This window comes from Onychomys torridus, chromosome 1, assembly GCF_903995425.1.
Source record: "Onychomys torridus chromosome 1, mOncTor1.1, whole genome shotgun sequence".
Classification (NCBI taxonomy): Eukaryota; Metazoa; Chordata; class Mammalia; order Rodentia; family Cricetidae; genus Onychomys; species Onychomys torridus.
In genome coordinates, this window is record NC_050443.1 from 34,113,747 (window position 1) to 34,132,527 (window position 18,781).

The following is an 18,781-nucleotide window of genomic DNA, read 5'->3' on the forward strand; positions in this document are numbered from 1 at the left end:
CAAGGAGAAGCAGGGTGGCCCTGAGGATGTACCTGCGTTAAGAGCTGGCACAAAAGATAAGAGAGAGCCGCTGTGGTTCCTGGATCTTGCTTGCATATGGTATCAGGCACATGCATTTGTGTGTACGTATTTGGCAATGGTGCTGGGAGTGGAACTGGGTGGGGGCGCTTAGGATGTCAGTTAGCGTTCAACCCAAGTTACATCCTCAATGCTAGCAAGAGCAGAGTTCAGGCACTGGTGGTTTTGTTGCTGTTTTGACTGTTACTCAGCGCCTCTCAACCAGCAGGCCCCAGGGATCTGCCTCACTTCCTCTCTCATTAGTCAGCTTTCTAGGTACTGTACCTTGAGATATCCAGAAGGTCTCTATGTAGAGTAGAGATCAGGCCACGCCTGAGGAGGTTTTACCAAAGCCCCCTGCCATCTGGGGCTCGGTGCTGAAGCTTAGGGTACAAATTCAACGGACACAGTAAGGAGCTGACAGTAATAGGGGCCGGTCAGGCTTTCAACGCCATGGTCAGAGACAAAAAGAACATGTGTCCACCCGACCATAAAGAATGAGTGTTTGGCCTCTGGGGTTCTAGCCCTGACTCTAACATAAACCAATTTCCTGGCCTTGAGCAAGCTAGGAAATGAGGGGTCTGGACTGTATGATTTGCCATCTCTGATGCACTCACTGTCTTTCTGGCTCTCAGTGTACAGTCTGGGTACTCGTTAGCCACCTGACTGTTCAGGAATGTTCTGGCTCATGTGACTTCCTTCCACATCTGGACTGATGAGATGTAGCAGGGTACTTAGAGATGAGTGATTTGAAGTTCCTGTGTATTTTAGGGTGCTGCTCTTGGGTTTTAGAAAGCCGTGTTGTGAGGCAGGGTCTCTTTCCTGCTCCTCTCCCAGCAGGTGAGGGACTAGAAAGATGACCCAAGGTTTAGAGCACTTGCTGTTCTTCCAGAGGAGTTTGGTTCCGAGAACCCATTGGGTAGCTCACAAACCCCCTTTATACCAGTCTCTGGAGGGTCTGACACCCTCTTGTGGTCTCTGTGGGCACCTGCACACACATCCCACACATAAACACACTGATATACATACACACTGATACACATACACACACAAAGTGATACACACACACACACACACACACACACACACACTTAAAAAAATGTTCAGTGAGTTATGTAGCTCTAAAGCTTGCTTCAGAGGAGCAGGGCCACGTTATAAAAGACAAATACTGAACTATTGCCCAACAATGGAAGAGGAATCTTCGCAGTCTCTAGAGGTCTCAACCTTCCTAATACCGGACCCTTTTATACAGTTCCTCATGTTGTAGTGACCCTCCCCCTAACCATAAAATCATTTTATTGCTACTTTATAACTGTAATTTTGCTGCTGTTGTGAATCATAATGTAAATGTGTGTTTTCTGATGGTCTTAGGCAATTCCTGTGAAAGGGTCATTGGACCCCCAAAAGGGGTCAGAACCCACAGGTTGAGACTTGCCCCACTGCTCTGGGGCAAGGCTAGGAAAGCTGGGTAGGGGGAGTGCCGAGTTCATTGTCAAGACTGCAGGATCTGACCCAGTGTCTGTAATGCAGCATGTCCTCCTCTGATTCCCCCAGTGTCCAGTGTGGTCATTTACACTGAGGACAACAAAAGCCTTTTACCAAAGTTTTGCCTGCAGTTAGCTTTTGTTTCTGCGATTCTATAAAATGATTGGTTTGAAAGAAATCCGTCCAAAGGCTGAGGGTACTTGGTCGGTAGAGTACTTACCGAGGATGCCTGTGGGCCTAGGTTTGCTCCTCAGCACTGTATTCAAGCAAACAAACAGAAAACTAGCTGGATGGTGGCCCACACCTTTAATCCTAGCACCTGGGAAATAGAGGCAAGTGGATCTCTGTGAGTTCAAGACCAGCCTGGTCTACATTGTGAGTTCCAAGACAGCCAGAGCAATGTCAAGGGAGCCTGTCTCCAAACAAATAACACAAAGGGTGGTTGGAGGACAAGAAGGTGAGCAGAGGCAGGACAGGGCTTGGTTATAGAAACCTCCGAGACTGCTCTTTTTATGTGTATGGGTGTTGTACCTGCGTGTATTTATGTTCACCATATGCATGCAGTGCCTGCAGAGGCCAGAAGAGGGCATCAGAATCCCTGGAACTAGAATTACAGGAGGTTGTGTGCTGCCATGAGGGTAATGGCAATCAAACTGTAGTACTCTACAAGAGCAGCCAGTACTCTTAGATGCTTAAGAGCCACCTCTCAAACCCTAAGATCTTCACTTTCTAAAGTGTAAACCCTGCAGCTAAAACCTTTATAGTGACCAGGAGAACGTATCCAGTGTCTGCAACACTCTCACTGGGGGTGCCATCGTTTGTCCAGTCACTCTGCTTGTCCTCATCCTGTTGCAGCTGGCTACTAGGTCTGTTTGCAGCCTCACGAGGTCAGCCTCCTCTTGCAGCAGAAGCCTCTGCAATGGCCGTTTATCTAATGCTTCACTGGGGGGCTGAGGGAATCACCGTGGATAACAGCTGAGGCTCTTGCCTCCTTTTGAAGATGTCGAGGTAGGATTGGAAAGACGGAAGCCATTTGTTCCGTTGTCTCATTACAGCATTAATTAATGGCAATGTCTTCAGGACCTCCCCATGCCTGGTGTGATCGCTTAAGGACTAAGTAGATAGGCAGCCAGGTTAACTCAAGGGGCTTCTTGTTTTGTTTTTTGTTTTTTTGTATGTGGAGCTGAGGATCAAACCCAGGGCCTTGCGCTTGGTAAGCAAGTGCTCTACCACAGAGCTAAATCCCCAACCCGGGGCTTCTTTTTCAATACCAATGAAAGACTTATAAAATGTCTTCCTGATTTCTGTAAGTTCTAGGTTACTAACAGGGATATATCTGTATCCTTGTGGAATGGGCTAAATTTCTGTAAGCTCCATAGCCATCATCACTAGACCATGGTGATGCTGCTCTGCTGGCTAGTGGAAACAGCTGTGGTTTTATTTCTTTCTGTGTGTGTATGCATGTTAGTGTGGGTGCACATATGTGTGCAGGTACATATGAATATATGTGTGTCTGTACATACCCAGAGAGCCTCAGAAATGTCAGGTATTGGTCCTCAGGCCAGAAGAGGGTGTCAGGTACTTGTCTCTAGCACTCTCTACCTATGTCTTTGAGGCAGGGTCTCTCCCTAAACCTGGTTTTCTCAGTTAGGCAGGAAGCTGGCAAGCCCCAGAGTGCCTCCTGTCTTGCTTCCCCAGGAGCTAGTGTTACGGGTATTTATAGGGACACTGCTTGGTACATGAGTGGATCCAAAATCCAGTTTCATGATATCACGGCCATCCATGTGTCTACTATTGGTGAAATTATTAAGGCAACTCCACATAGTTAAAAGGGAGGTTTATTTTGTGGGGTAACTTACAAGTGAAGGGATAGGTAACAGGGTCTGGGAAAGGTGTGGCGCAGTCCGGCGGTGTTCTCTGGAGAACTCTGTTCATCTACCTCCAGCTTCCAGGGTCCAGGAACCAAGAGAGCCGGCACATCCAGATCTCAGGTCTTTAGGGTCCTCACTCGGCCCGCCTTACAAGGTGTGACAGTTACCGAAAGCCTCAATGGGGGTTGGAACTTCCAGATCAAAGCCAGAATGGCTACCCACTACAGTCTACCCAACCCCTTTATTTTTTTAAGACTGGATATCTCACTGACAAGTGGGCTAGGCTGGTGAGCCAGCAAGCCTTGGGATCCTCCTGTCGCTGCCTCCCTGCAGATGCTACACAACTTTCAGCAACCAGACTCAGGTCCCGATCCTTGCAAGGCAAGCTCTTTCCTGAGCTTTCCAGTCCTTCGCAGACTGACTTACAGCATTCTCCAAATATTCCTTCCACGTGTCCCATGCTAAACAAACATTTCACAAAGTCGGGGGCTAACTGTAGTATAGTAGATAGTTGTATAATAGGGAACTAATCCTTTTTAACATTTATATTTTAATTTCACTGCTTGCTGGAACTTACAGCCAGCACATTATGATTTTACAAACATTGTTTATGGTAAGAACTGTGTAGGCGTGAGACAGCACAATGAACTATCAAAGGAGAGCACCACAGATGGTGAATATGCAAATTGGGTAGGCTCTTCTTCCCCGCGGGACTGGAAATACATTCTTTAAGCAATTTAAAGCAACCAGTAACCTTCCCTTACAACCCGGAAAACAAAGGCCTAAGAACTAAGATAATTTCCAGGAAGTTTTAGGTAAAAAAGAGAAATCCAAGTCCTTGCTTATGGTTTCACATATGAACAGTAGACTACTGAGGAAATGTGAAACGATGGAGACCTTAGCCCGATTAGTTCTCTGCCAAGGAAAGATGGCACATGGAGGACAGAGCACCCTGGGCTTAGGAAAGTCACTGACCTAGGTCCTGAGACCCCAGACAGACCACGGCTATTTGCAGCATGGCCTGATGTATCACTGGAGTCACTGAAAGTCACCCGCCGGAATGTGTGTCTTCAGAGGCCCCGCAGATAAAAACTTGTCAGCTTGAGCCTTTATGTCATCAGCCAGTTCTGAGAAATAATAAAGATGATAAATTCAAAATGCCAAGTCCCCTTGATCTCCTGTCCCTCTTCAGGGCTGTCACCCTGGGTCCCAGGCCCTTCCCGATAGCGATCAGCAACTACGTCCAGCCAAGTAGAGCCAGCCAGCTGTGGAGGAAGCATCAGCTGGGACAGATGGAGGTGGCTCATTACACATAATAGGCCCCAGATAACAATGAAGGGCACTTGCTGAGGAGGAAGAAGTGTGACATGCAGGGCTGAGAGGTTGGCTGTCAGTCAAATGGTCTCTGCATGGAGCACTGCGTCCCCTGAACATGTCGGCAATTCTCGGATTCTAGCAATTCAGGTACTTTTATGAGCAGAAAGCTCAGTAGAAAGTTGCCACTTGTGACTCTCTTTCTTGGACACTGGAAAGGGCCTGTGTCCAGGGATCTTGACAATCCTTGTGGATTGGCAGGCAACAGACTTGGAGGAACACTTACTAGAGGAACACTTAGATAGATGCTCCTCCTTGCTGGCACTTCCGGTCACCAGGACAGGACTCACTGTATACCTTAGATCCAGCTAGGAAACTGAGCAGAAAAGAGAGAGGTTTTCCCACACATTATGGATGTCCTTTCACTCTCCAGATGGTACTTATGTGAGTAAGGCTTTGAGGTTGCTTTTGAAAACAGACACAGGACACATGCAGGCTGTGTAGCCTGTACTTGGCCCTGACCCTGGCCTTCAAAGCCAGCCCGATTCCCTACTTGAATTGGGACACTGTTGTGACAGCAAGGCTCCTGGTGAGAGGCTGTGACTGCAGCCTGCTATAGAGCAGCCTGCAAAGCCAAGCCCCTGTCCCGAGCCAGAGCCCACACCCTGCCAGGATGTGTGACTTACATAGAACAAAGCAACCGTTTTGAATACCCAGCAGCACAGCCATCCACCCTGCTTGGCCTCCTTACAAGTTCCATGTAGGGACACTGAGAATTCTGGCATTTGAGGCATTGGTTAGAGGAAGAGTTAATGATGTTAAAGTCTGACTTTGCATCTTTTTAGTGACATAGGAAGTCCAGCGCTACCAGAGTTTGCCAAGTTTCTGAAGTCATCCAAGCACTTACTTTCCCAGCCTTGGCTAACAGCTGTATGGTTCCTGTACCAGTCATTTTAGTTTTCTGAGACAGAGGACTGCCGTGTAACTCTGGCTGGCCTGGAACTCGCTGTGTAGATGCAGCTGACCTAAGGGCACAGTTGAAGGAGCTGCTGACTGCAAGGCTGACAGGGAGAGAGGCAGAAGATGCCAGGAACAGGCTATGCCTTCAAGAGCAGGCCTCCAGGGGTCGGCCCACTCCTCTAGCCAGACCCTATCCCCTAACAGTCCCTTCAGTGTGAACACATCAGAGGATGAGCCCATCAATGAAGAAGCTAGTGTGCCCATGTCCTGTTCACCTCTTCACATCAGGACCAGCAGAGATCCTTCACACAGGAGCCATTGGGGCCAGTTTTATATTCCAGCAGTAACAGGAGGTTCTCTACCTACAACATAGAAAGCCTCTCTCCCTCTCTCTCTCTCCCTCTCTTCCCATCCCTCCTCCCATCCCTTCCTCCCACCCCACCCTCTGCTTACCCTATCCTCTCCTTCTTCTCATTTTGAAGGCCAAGGGCCCTTATCACCCCCAGTGATGCCCATTACGTCCAGGAACACTTTTTCTTTGTGTCCTGCACACAGGCCTATCCCCATTCTCTGTCTGCACTCTTCCTCGGGCTTCCTCCCCATCCTTTCCATGCCCCCACCCCTCCCTGTTCCCTCCTGTGTGTCCAGGAACAAAATTGGGAGAGAGTGAAAGTCACTGTTTCAAAGCCCATAAAAGGGGCCTTGGAGGCAAATCTCTATTTCCGTTGTAACAGGGTGATAATTACCGCATTGGCCTTCCTGGAGGGCCCCAGTCTGCCCCTGCCACTGGCTTCCTTTTTAAGGAGAAGCTGCTTCTGTGGGCAGAGGCCACCTGGGTTGAACAGGGGGCGGTGATGACAGGAAGCAGACCATCTGCACCTTAAGCTGCAGAGGAATTCTCCAGAGGGCTGTAAAGGCCTGGGAACCTACAGCCTGCCAAGCCCGGAGCACTGCCTCTCAAGCCCGGAGCACTGCCTCTCAAGCCCGGAGCACTGCCTCTCAAGCCTGGAGCACTGCCTCTCAAGCCTGGAGCACTGCCTCTCAAGCCCGGAGCACTGCCTCTCAAGCCCGGAGCACTGCCTCTCAAGCCCGGAGCACTGCCTCTCAAGCCCGGAGCACTGCCTCTCAAGCCTGGAGCACTGCCTCTCAAGCCTGGAGCACTGCCTCTCAAGCCCGGAGCACTGCCTCTCAAGCCCGGAGCACTGCCTCTCAAGCCCGGAGCACTGCCTCTCACCGCCGGTGTTCCCACTTAGGGAGACAGGGCAAGAGGTGTGGTGGCCCAGTGAGACACTCCACCCCCTGACACGGCTGACTGGGGGCTGGGGAACATAGCCATGACCCCCAAAGACATTTTTTTTTGTAAGCGGTGCCCTTCCAAGAGTTGTTGAAAGAGAAGTTATATGGGACCTGGAGAGATGACTCAGAAGTTAAGCGCACTGGCTGCTCTTCCAGAGGACCTTGAGTTCCCAGCACCCACAGGGTGGCTAATGACTGTCTGTAATCCAGTTCCAGGGCATCTGATGTCTTTTTCTGGCCTCCAAAGACACTGGGCATGAACTGGGCATGAACTGGGCATGAACATACTGCACAGATATACACGCAGGCAAATGCTCATACACATAAAAGTAATTTTTAAAAAGATAACTTGTATCCTTAAAGTTGGTATAGATGTCTACCATGGTGAAAACTGGAATGAGGGACCCAGAGAAAAGGCAAAAACTGGGAAATTTCCTCTGCACTCAATCCTCCAGCACCCCAAAGCCTAGGCCCTGAAACCCAGCCAGAGTATGTCCCGCAGCAAAAATAACTTCATGTGATGAACCAAAGGATCGGTTAGGATAAGTTAGGTTATGCTGTATAAAGAGCAACTAACTCCAGCCAGGTGGTGGTGGCGCATGCCTGTAATCCCAGCACTCGGGAGGCAGAGGCAGGTGGATCTCTGTGAGTTTGAGGCCAGCCTGGTCTACAAAGCGAGTTCCAGGACAGCTTCCAAAGCTACAGAGAAACCCTGTCTCGAAAAACCACACACACACATACACACACACACACACACACACACACACACACACACACACAAAAGAGCAACTCCAAAACTTCTCACCCTTATCATCTGGTCACTGTAGAAGGTTTTGTTGTTCCTTGCTCTTCTTGGGGATCAGGGTGCCAGAGGGACCATTGTTCAGACTGAGAATTAATAATCCCATGGTGAAGAGATGGCAAGTGTGGTGAGCCACACATCTCTGTTGGCCGAAGGAAGTCATTTGGCTCCACTTGGATTCCATGTGAAGGGAAGTACAGTACCACCATATGTGTGCCAGGAGAGCAGCAGACACAGTGACTTATACTGTCTCACTATATAGGTTCACATGGACTTTATATCCCCACACCTCCCATCATGGATCCAACCCTGCAAGAACCCAGTGCATTGCCTATTTACGGTGTATTAGTTACAGGGTGACCCTCCTGCCTTTATCTCTCAGGTTCTGGGATTGCAAGCACATACCACCACACTTGGCTCCCTTCTGTCACTTTGAAAAGCAGTCCAGACTGGGCACTGGTGGCTCATACCTTTAATCCCAGCATTTGGGAGACAGAGCAGGCAGATCTGTGAGTCTGAGGCCAGCCTGGTCTACAAAGCAAGTTCCAGGACAGCCAGGGCTACACAGAGAAATGTTCAACAACAACAAAACCATAATAATAATAACAATAATAATAATGGTAATATAATAATAAATAAACAGCAGCCCAGCCACGCTGCCTGTTACTGACAGGATAGCTCCGGTTATGACTAGCCTGGTGTCTGAAGTGACCCTTGTGCTGGCCACTAAAGAAGTATCCCTGGTTTCTGTGTGACCTCTGTCTTGGTCTGCTGCTCAGCTGTGCCACCCAGACAGCTTGATCCAAGGTTACTTTGTGCATAAATGCATTTTCTCAAGACTGCCTCTCCGGTCAGATCACATCCTGTGGGAGCTTCAGAGGGCAAGTCTCCATGTGCCCTGAGTGCTTGGCTGCCCACTTGGCCAATGAAGAAGTTGGATAACAACTACCCATCCTTGGCCTCTGGGAAGAAAACTGGTCTCTGTGAGTAGCCCTGGATCACGAACTCTGAGGAAGTCAGGTGAAAAGCACAGCCTATCTCTCTGATGGTAGTTTTGGTGCAGTCCACACAGTAAGTGCACCAGGGACCAAGAGTTTTGGCTCTAAGTAACCCTGGCTTGCCTCCACCGAATGTCTTTAACAGGTGCCTCCTCTCTCTGTACTCTATTTCTTTACCTGCTAACAGACCTGTGACTTAATGCCTCCTGGCTTCTGCAAGCCAGTGTTCTTTTGTTGGTGATGGTGTTTTTCAAGACAGGGTTTCTCTGTGTGGCTTTGGAGCCTGTCCTGGATCTCGCTCTGTAGACAGGGCTGGCCTTGAACTCACAGAGATCCACCTGCCTCTGAGAGTACTGAGAGTAAAAGCATGTGCCACTACTGCCTGGCCAAGCCAGTGTTCTTGAAGACGAGTTGACAAAGTGGTTTCTGGAAAGAGCTCATCCCACATGAAGGGACTTCTGTCTTGCATCATAGTCTCACCACGCCTGGCCACACCCCTTGTTGTAAGCATCAGTAAAACAAAACCAGGTGAATTTATGGGCCAACCCACTCTCCTAGGACAGTGCCCCTTTCAGAGGGTTTGCTCCTTTTATTTAGACCATAAAGAATAAATCAGTATAGTCGGAAGATTTCCTGTGTCCCAGCCTGCCGGTGGTCGGGATAAATCTCTCCCACTCGCATCCCCCAAGTAAACACACAGAGGCTTATATTAATTATAGGTGCATGGCCATGGCTCAAGCTTTTTGCTAGCTAGCTCTTATATCTTAAATTAGCCCATAAGTATTAGTCTATGTATCGCCACATGTTCTGTGGCTTTACCTGCGTCCCATTACATGTTGCTCTTCAGGCAGCTCCCTGGTGTCTCCCTCCACCTTCTTCTAGTCTCTCTCTTTGAATTTCCCACCTGCCTCTAAGCTGTCTTGCCATAGGCCAAACGGCTTTATTTATCAACCAATCAGAGCAACACATATTCACAGCATATGGGAAGACATTCCCCATCAAATGAGTGAATGAAAGGATGGATGAATGATGACTGCACATGTATTAGGTGCTGTGATAAAACACATGACCAGAAGCATCTTACAGAAGGAAGAGTTTATCTGCATTTCTGGTTCCAGGGGGTTGTGGTGGGGAGCCAGGGCAGGATGCATCAGGCACAGGGGCAGGAAGAGTATGCTGAGGGCTCGTGTTTTGAACTGCAATCACAAAGCAGAGACAATGAGATAGAGGCAGCACAGCCCTAGTGACATACTTCCTTAAACAAAGCCCACACCTTCTAGACCTCCCCAAACAGCACCAGCAACAGGAGATACCCAGTGTTCACATGCCCAAGACTAGGGGGGTAATTCTCATTCAAACCAACAAAGAACACGCGCACTGTGGTGCGAGACGGATGTGTGGAATATTGAAATAGCCAACGTGTGATGCAGGCACCAAGCCCCTAGAACTGAACAGTGAAAGCAGCAGGGCTGAGCTGTGGCCCACAGAATAGGACATCCCCCCAGATGTGAACCATTTTGGTGGCTGGGACTACAGCTTGTGGTGTACCATCCCCCTCAATCCTCAGGAACTGCTCCTGCAACCAGGACCTTCACCTACTGTAGCAGGAATCTCAAGGAATCTTATTAATAAAATCAAACCTGAGGCCAGTTATTGGGGTGACTGCTGGAAGATCAGAGCAGCAGAACAAGCCACAGTTTCCTCACCTCGCCAGTTCCTCAGCTGGTCTTGTTTCCTCAGACTGCAAGCTTCTGTGTCCTCATCCCAATGGCTCTCAACTGAACTGCTGCTCCCAAGCCTGAATGCTTAACCAGCCAAAAGCTGCTAGTTTCTGGTCTTCACGCTTTATATATCTTTCTACTTTCTGCCGTCATTCCCTGGGATTAAAGACTGGATTTCTGGGATTAAAGGCATGTGTCACCATACCTAGCTATTTCTAAAGTGGCCTTGAACTCAGGGATCCTGCTAGCTCTGCCTCCCAAGTGCTGGGATTAAAGGCGTGCACCACCACCGCCCAACTTCTGCTATGGCTTGTTCTGACCCATTTTCTAGCCACCATTTTTGGCTTTGTTCTAGTGCCTGTCTGTTCTCTGACCCCAGATAAATTTATTAGGGTGCACAATATTGTGGGGAACACAATACCACCACAACCTACCTTCAGTACATGGTCTAGGTGGTTCCTCTTGGGAGACTGAGCGACCACCGGCACAGCTTACTACCATTTTTAGAAAAATTATTTCAGTTTGTGACCTGTGTCCTACTCTAGACTTTGAGTTGTGCATTCTCCACCCAGAAGCCTTTGCAATGGCTCCCAATATACCTCACGCTTCCAACTATGTCTGGAGGCCAGGTGAATTAGCTACCCTGAGTTCAAGTGTGTGTGTGTGTGTGTGTGTGTGTGTGTGTGTGTGTGTGTGTGTGTGTTTTCCTCACTGGGAAGCTGCAAAGGTGGGAGACCATGCCACTGCAAGGTTAGTGAATGCCCTCCATCCATAGGAGTCAGTGCCATTTGGTGATTGATTAGAATGCCTGCTTCCCAGTGCCATTGGGTAATGGATTAGAGAGCCTGGCAGCCAGTGCCATTCAGGGATAGATTAGAATGCATGGCAGTCACTGCCATTTGGCAATGAGTTAGAATCTTCCTGGATTCACAGATGAGAACAGAAGGGCACCAGAAGCTGAAGTGACTACAGCCAGGTTATAAAAACGGACCCTGTGAACCCTGTGCCCAGCCGTGGGGCCATGGTGTCCCCTGAACTACAGTTCTCTTTGGGGGAGTCTCACTCAGCTCTTGCCCATCTACTGCTTTTGTCCTTGTCAAAGTCTGGCGGGGGTGGGGTGGGGTGGGGTGGGCGGGGAGTAGAAACAGAAACTTTAAAGGCCTGGGACCCCCAGTGGGTAACTAGCCAAAGCTGACTGACGTGCACCGCCTCACAGGAGGTCCACTCCAACTCCTCCACCCCCACCCCCATCCCCGCCCAGGGCTACATCTGAGGTGCAAACCTGCTAAAATCCCCAGCAGAGGTCTTGAAACAGAACATGAAAGGGTTTATGACCCTGTAGACTTGAACTTCTCTCCGTGCCAAGCTATAATTCCAGCTCTCTTTGGAGCAAAAGATCCGAACCATAATTTGAGGAGGGCCTGCAAACAGGCCCTGATTATGTTTCGAGACAAGCGGAGGATGAAGCTGCCTTAGGAGGAGGGATTGGGGAGGGAGGCATGGTGTCTGGCCGAAGCAATTAAACGTGGTTGGCTTCTCATTTTAAACAAAGGCCCCTAGGAAGCCTCCAGAGGGCTGAAGTCTTAATGATCTGGAATAAAAGGGTGGTAAGCAGAGTCTGCAAGCTGCAGAGCTCCTGTGGGCAGACCTGTCTTGAATGTCCCCTACAGGAATCTGGGAGGGAGGCATCACTGAGCAAGCAGCAATCGTAGTGCTAATGACTTGGCCTCTCTGGTGTCCCCCAAATCAGCCTCTTGTGTTGGGGTTGGAGTCCCTTCACAAAGCTGGCACAAGGCTCGCACCTGGCACCTCTGCTGTTGTTCCTTGGCTTCCTTCAGTTTCAGTCACTGTCCTGTATGCCAGCCCTGCTACACTTCCAGTACCCCAGCACGGTCTGTGACCCTCAGATGAAGATCTGACCCATTAAAAAGCCTTTGGGGCTCCATGTAACAGATGGCATAAAAGACCTCCCAGCCTGGCCCTGCCACCTCTCCAGTGTCATCTCCACTTCTCAACCTGGGGTGCTTCTGATGGCTTTGCAGGCTGCAACCCTGACATGGTGTTTCCTCTTGCTCGGGCCAAGCTCTGGGCCAGGCTAGCTTGTACATCCCTTCAGTGTCCTGTCATCCGCTCCCTCCCTTGATGCATACAACGGAGCCTGTGTGCTCCTTTATTCTAACTTCTAACCTAATTTTGAATTGTTTCCTATTTTTTGTAATGCTAGACTTAAAGACCAAGAGTATTTTACTTGTCATTGGGTTCCCAGAACCTAATAATACAGGCTCTGACATATAGCAAGCTGGCTAAGGTGACCTGGGTGTATGCTGTGCCACCTGTCCTGAGCTGTGCATGCTACTGTAGACTTAGAAACACCAGACATTTGCTTTCACAGTTCCATAAGCCAGAAGGCCCAGGCGGGAGCTAGCATGAGAGGTTCTGGCAAGGGACCTCCTCCTTCCATCCTCTCCAGTAGGAACTGTGCAAAGGAATGTAGAGCCTTTTGAAAGGCTGCTAATCCCACTTATAAGGGCTCTGCCCTCACATCCCAAAGACAGCTGCTACCTGCAAAGTCTCTCAAGTTGGGGTTAAACTTCAACATGAGCTATTCAGTCCACACCCCCACCTCATCAGGACTGGCCAACAGTAGGGATCACCCTGCATGTGAGGTACTGTGCTGGGGTGTGGGGACATGGAGGGTGAACTGGAGCTGGCTTCTGGAATACCAACACCCTCTGCCTGGTGTAACAGCTCCAGGTTGAGAGTTGCCAAGAGAAGGGACTAGTACTCGTCACATTTCCAGATCAAGTGGCAGGACAAGGGGCATGGAGTGTTGCTGCAAAAGCTGGGTCAGACCTTGCAAAACAAGTCAGGGGAGGTGAAGCGGTTCAGATTAAGTGCGGAGGGCTGGAGGAAAAGACGCGATCCCAGGATGGGAGTTCCGCTCTGGGAAGAGGCAGTCCCGTCTTGGATGGTGACAGTTTATTTCACAGGATTGATGTTCTACCCACATCTCACCTCTGTGTCCTTGGAGAATAAGCTCCCCGAGCATCTGGGAGCCCACTATGTCAGAGGTCAGCTCTGTGTCTCAGGAGAGAAGCCTTCCGAAAACAGACCTTGGTAGACAGAGGCAAATAGCTGACTTATTTGCGGATGCTCTGGGCCCCCAGTATTAGACCCTCCACCTCCTTAATGATTAAACACTATACAAACACTGAGTGACCAGCTCTCAGAGTTAAGTGGGCTGCGAGGCCAAGAGGGGCATGGCTCTCCCAGCAACTGGGAGGAAGCCAGGCTGGAGAGATGCTTTCTCTGCTAAGGAACACACTCTCCATTTGGAGTCCAGGAGGTCACCGTAGAAGAAAAGAGGGTGGGGGAGGTGGGTCCTGAGGTTGGACAGGGTAGGTAGGCAATAACAGCCTTTTCTGCCTCTCCTGGATTCGGAGAATATAGAGTCAGGTGACTAGGAACTACAGCTGGTAATCGGTGGCTCGGATTGAGGCGAGCTCTGCACCCATCTGCATACCCATCTCTGAAGGAAGGACTGCCCACTAACCCCCAGTCATGTGGTACAGCTGACTTGGAGAGGCTAGGTTATGAATCTGGAGTCTCACAGAAAGCAGTGTAAGAAGCAGCGCTCGAGCTGGAGAAATGGCGCACTAACGCTGCTGCTCTGGCTCCGTGTCTGCCTCTTGACAGCCCCGGGGTGAGAGCGGAGGCCTCTGCTGTTGCCGGCTGCCCTCAGTGACTTGAATCTAGCGCTCCTCTCCTTCATGTCCTTGTTACAGTTTTGGCATAATGCTAATCAGGTCTAGTTACAGAGGACTCATGGGAAGTTGGGGTTATAGAAAAGAATCCCCAGCCTTGCTTGTTGGTGAACCCTGAGACCCCCCCTAAGAAACTGGGTTCAATTTCTGGGACACCTTAAACTCCAGAGGCCTTACAGAGGCTTACCCAGAATCCCCAAGTTCCAATGATAGTTGCTATTCTACTGACCTAAGTCCCCTCCATATTTGGCATGAGGCTTGCTGTTTCTTTTGTGTGTTCCCAGACAGATCTGAAAAGCCAAAAGGAGAGCCTGCCCATGTTGAGATGGCCTGGGAGGAACCCTGAGTTTCAAAGTGGGGGGTGGGGTGGGGTGGTGTCCTAGTGTAAGCTATACCTTCTCTGGCTTCCACTTTCCCTGCTGCCTTAAGTATACGGGGTCGTGGAGCTAGCCACACCCCCAGGGGCCTGGCAGTGTGCAGACACGGACTCTGGACAGACTGGAGTCATGCTTGCATGTAGGGAAGGGTCACCCAGTGCCAGTGAAGCACAGAGCCAGAGGCTCTAATGCCACCAATCTGATGTCCCTTCTGACCAGGTCACCACTCCTTCTCACAGTGCTTCCTTTCAGGAAAGGCTCAGCCTGGCTGTCCCTGTATGTTCCCGTAAGGTAGGTTTCCTCTTGCCTCCCTTTTCCCTAATGCTTCATTTGATGGAAGACTTTGAACCCAAGGCGGCACACTTAAAGGCAAAGGCTAAGGGCGTGGGAGGTGGGTAAGTTGGTTAAGTGTCCCGCCTGCTGCACAAGGATGATGACCCGAGTTCAGATCTCCAGTTCCCATATATAAAAGCTAGGCCCAGCATACATACCTGTAATCCCAGCACTAGGCAATCAGAGACAGGAGGAGGGTCCTGGGATATCCTGGTCAGCAAGTCCAGCGGAATCTGTGAGCTTGGGTTCAGTGAAACACCCTATCCCGCTGTCTATCTTAACACTTTACACCCCAAAGGCTGAGAGAGAACCACCCTGTGACTCCAGGTCGGTCATCTCATGCAGTCCAGAGCAGTGGTGCTGAGTCCTGACCAGTCTTTGATCCTGCCAAACTCTCAAAGAGTCAATGGAACCTTTAGTGCTCATGTTAAGAATTAAATGGAGTTGGGCAGTGGTGGTGCACGCCTGTAATCCCAGCACTCAGGAGGCAGAGGCAGGTGGATCTCTGTGAGTTCAAGGCCAACCTGGGCTACAGAGAGAGTTCCAAGAAAGGCGTAAACCTACAAAAACAAAACAAAACAAAACAAAACCCTGTCTTGACCCCCCCCCCAAAAAAAAACAACCCAAGCAAACAAACAAAAGAATTAAATGGAGCCTGAAGTTGGGAAACTGTGGCAGCAGTGATACCCATAGCAGCCGTTATGGTGACCCTGACTGCAGCAGCTAATGCTTATGCATTAGTTAGGGTTTCTGTTGCTGTGGTGAAACACCAAAATCACAAGCAAGTCGAGGAGGAAAGGGTTTATTTAGTTTACACTTCCACATCACATTTGTCATCAAAGGAAGTCAGGGCAGGAACTCTAGCCGGGCAGGAGGCTGGAGGCAGGAGATGATACAGTGGCTTGTTCCCATGGCTTGCTCAGAACCCAGGACCACCAGCCCAGGGGGGTGGCACCACCTGCAATGGCCCTTCCCCGTCAATCACTAAGAAAATGCCCTAGAGCCGGATCTTACGGAGGCATGTTCTCAGTTGAGGCTCCCTCCTTTCAGATGACCACTGTTCAAAGACGCTAAATTATGTGTGTGCAGTTGGTGGTGGAGCTGGGGTCAGAACCCCTGGTCTCCAAAGATGCTTTCTTCTCCTGTCTCAGAAAGCAGAGATGGAGAGCCTATAGTGAGTCAGCTTACACACTCTCTTCTGTAAGCTGTTACAGAAACAGAGGAATCAGGTCACTAAGGAATGTGGTGGCACATCTGTGTGTGCAGGGTATGGAGTGGGGACTTTGCTGGAGGCGCAGAAGCTGTGAGCCACTTCTGACTCCCCTGACAGGCTCCATCTGTCTGCGCTGACTGGGTGGGCTGTGTTATTTTCACCAAAGGAGCCGACCTGTTCCTCCTTTGAGTGAGAGAAACGTCAAGTTAGAAACGACTCTCAAGAGTTTAAATTTAGCCAGCAGCATGTGCCAAGGCACCAGAAGATAGGTGTGACAGGTTGGCTAGGTGACAAAAGCCAGTCCTTGAAAAATTTAGGTCTCCTTTGAAAGGCAGGGCAGGCTCATCATAGACCTGAACCTCGCCTGATATGTGAACTGCACTAGGACTGTGGAGTGGAGGTGTAGGAGGCCCAGCCAGCGGCCACCACCAAGGCCACTGTGCTACATACAATACAGTCCCTGCCTCCTTCCTCTGGCCCCTCCCATTGTCCTGTTGGGCTGTGGTGCTGTGTGGGGCTTGGAAGAATATTTTCAGATGGGAGGAGAATGCTATGATACCTTAGCCCTTGTATTACTGACTTCTCACATTGGTGTGTAAAAGTGCCTTCCTTGTTATTTTGACTCATAGTTCAAGGGTACAGTCCACCACGGTGGCAGAATCACAGTTGCATTGTATCTGCAGTCAATAAGCAGAGAGAGGTGAAAGTTGTTGCTTAGCTGACTTTCTCTTTCTTTTATTCAGTGTATTACCCCAGCCCCTGACACAGTGTTACCAATATTCAGGGTTCGTCTTCTTTCCTCAGTTTAACTTTTCTGGGTACACTCCTATGGACACACGTAGAGGTGTGATTTCACAGTGATCCAAATTCAGTCAAGTTGACAGTGAAGGTTATCCACCACCGTTCATGCAGTGTGATTAGTAGCTGTGGGATGGTGAGGAGACAGAAGCCCGGTGTTTCAGAACACTCAGCCTGTGCATTTTAAGCTACAACCAGTCAGAGGGTGTGTACCAATCTGTCTTCATCTGCCTCTAGGTCTTTATTCTTTTTCTGGATTCAAGGAAAATGTCCTTGATTCTCCTCTACAACTTCTTGAGGTCTGGAAACTTCCTATAGCTTTTCCAGTCCATGGCAGCTGGCAGAGCTTTAGGGACACAAGCAGAAACACCACCTTGGATGAGCCATGTCAGCCCGAGCCTAAGAGAGGAGAGCCAGAGGCTTTCTGAGAGATGGGGGCTCTATGGAGATCGCTTACCCAGGCAGTGTCCAGGCAGCAGTCTGCAGAGCTTGGCAGTGGGGAAGCAGTATGGGAGAAGACTAAATTGAGTTGCGTGTACTGCTTTCTCTTCATCCTGTGTCTTTGATCCACTTGGCAGTTGAAGACTCAAGTTCTCAGATCTCTCTTCTGTCCCCTGGTTATTTTGCTAGATAAACCATTTGTACAGAATGGTGTGTGTGCCTGCACATGCTAGACTTTTTTGGCATGTCATAAATATTTTTCAATAGGATAATGCTGGAAGCATTTTTACTCCCTTAAAGTGATTTAATTGAATTGAAAGGATCTTTTTTTTTTTTTTTCTGCTTTTTTGATTTGTTTTGTTTTTGAAACAGTATCTTTCTATATAGCCTTAGCTGTCATGGGGTTCTCTATATAGACCAGGCTGGCCTTGAACTCACAGAGACCTGCCTGCCTCTACCCTCTGAGTGCTGGGTCAACTGCTTTTTTTTTAAATTACGTGTGTGTGTGTGTGTGTGTGTGTGTGTGTGTGTTTACACATGCACATGTATGCTTGTGGAGGTCAGGGCAACATGCTAAAGTTAGTTCTTCTCTTCCACCAAGTGGGTCCCACAGAGCCCACTCAGGTCATCAGGCTTGGTGGCAAGCACCCTTACCCACTGAGCCATCTTGCTGTCCCATGTGTATTTTTCTCTTTAAATGAGCAAGATTGCTCTAGCTGCTTGTCCTTCTTATCAGTGTGTTGTTTTTTTTTTTTTTTTTCCATTCTTTCCCACCTTATTCACTGGTCCAGGAGTCTAGACATCCCCACACAGAAGCACAGATGTCCCTGGAACCTCCCTGCCTTTATGGTGGGAATTTGGAATTCATGATCTGTGATGGAAAGAAACAGAAGTAAAGCCATAACCATATTTGAGGGTTGACATTCTGAGCTCTGGCCTTGAATGGACCACTAAACTATGTGACCTGAGGCAAGGTACTCCTTCTCCTCCTGGGCACACACTGGGAATTTAGCCAAAGGGCCTCCAAATCAACCCTGTGTCCAATTTGGGATTTAACCATTGAGTACTAGTGCAGGAAGGCAGCTGCTTGGCCAACTCTATGTTGTCTGAGGCTTCTGAGGTGGGAAAGAAACAGAGCTGTAGTAGCTTTCCTGGTAGCCAGGGATCCCGATGGTTCTTGGGTGCAAGTTTAGGTCTCAATGACTGGGCTTCCTATGAGATCTGGTTCCTTCTCACCCCGCCACACTACCTTACAATTCACCCCCTAAAACCCTGTCTCTCACCTCTTAGCCTTTGCAGAGTGCTCTCTTCCCTTACCTCATCTCTTGGGGACTCACATTAAATGTCATCT

The 18,781-nt window shown here is 49.4% G+C and overlaps 1 protein-coding gene across 7 annotated transcripts in view; it reads left to right on the forward strand.

Annotated features, from left to right (window-relative positions):
- The window catches only part of Nav2 (neuron navigator 2), a 349,974-nt gene that overhangs the window by 230,260 nt on the left and 100,933 nt on the right, over positions 1-18,781 (forward strand). The window lies entirely within an intron of this gene.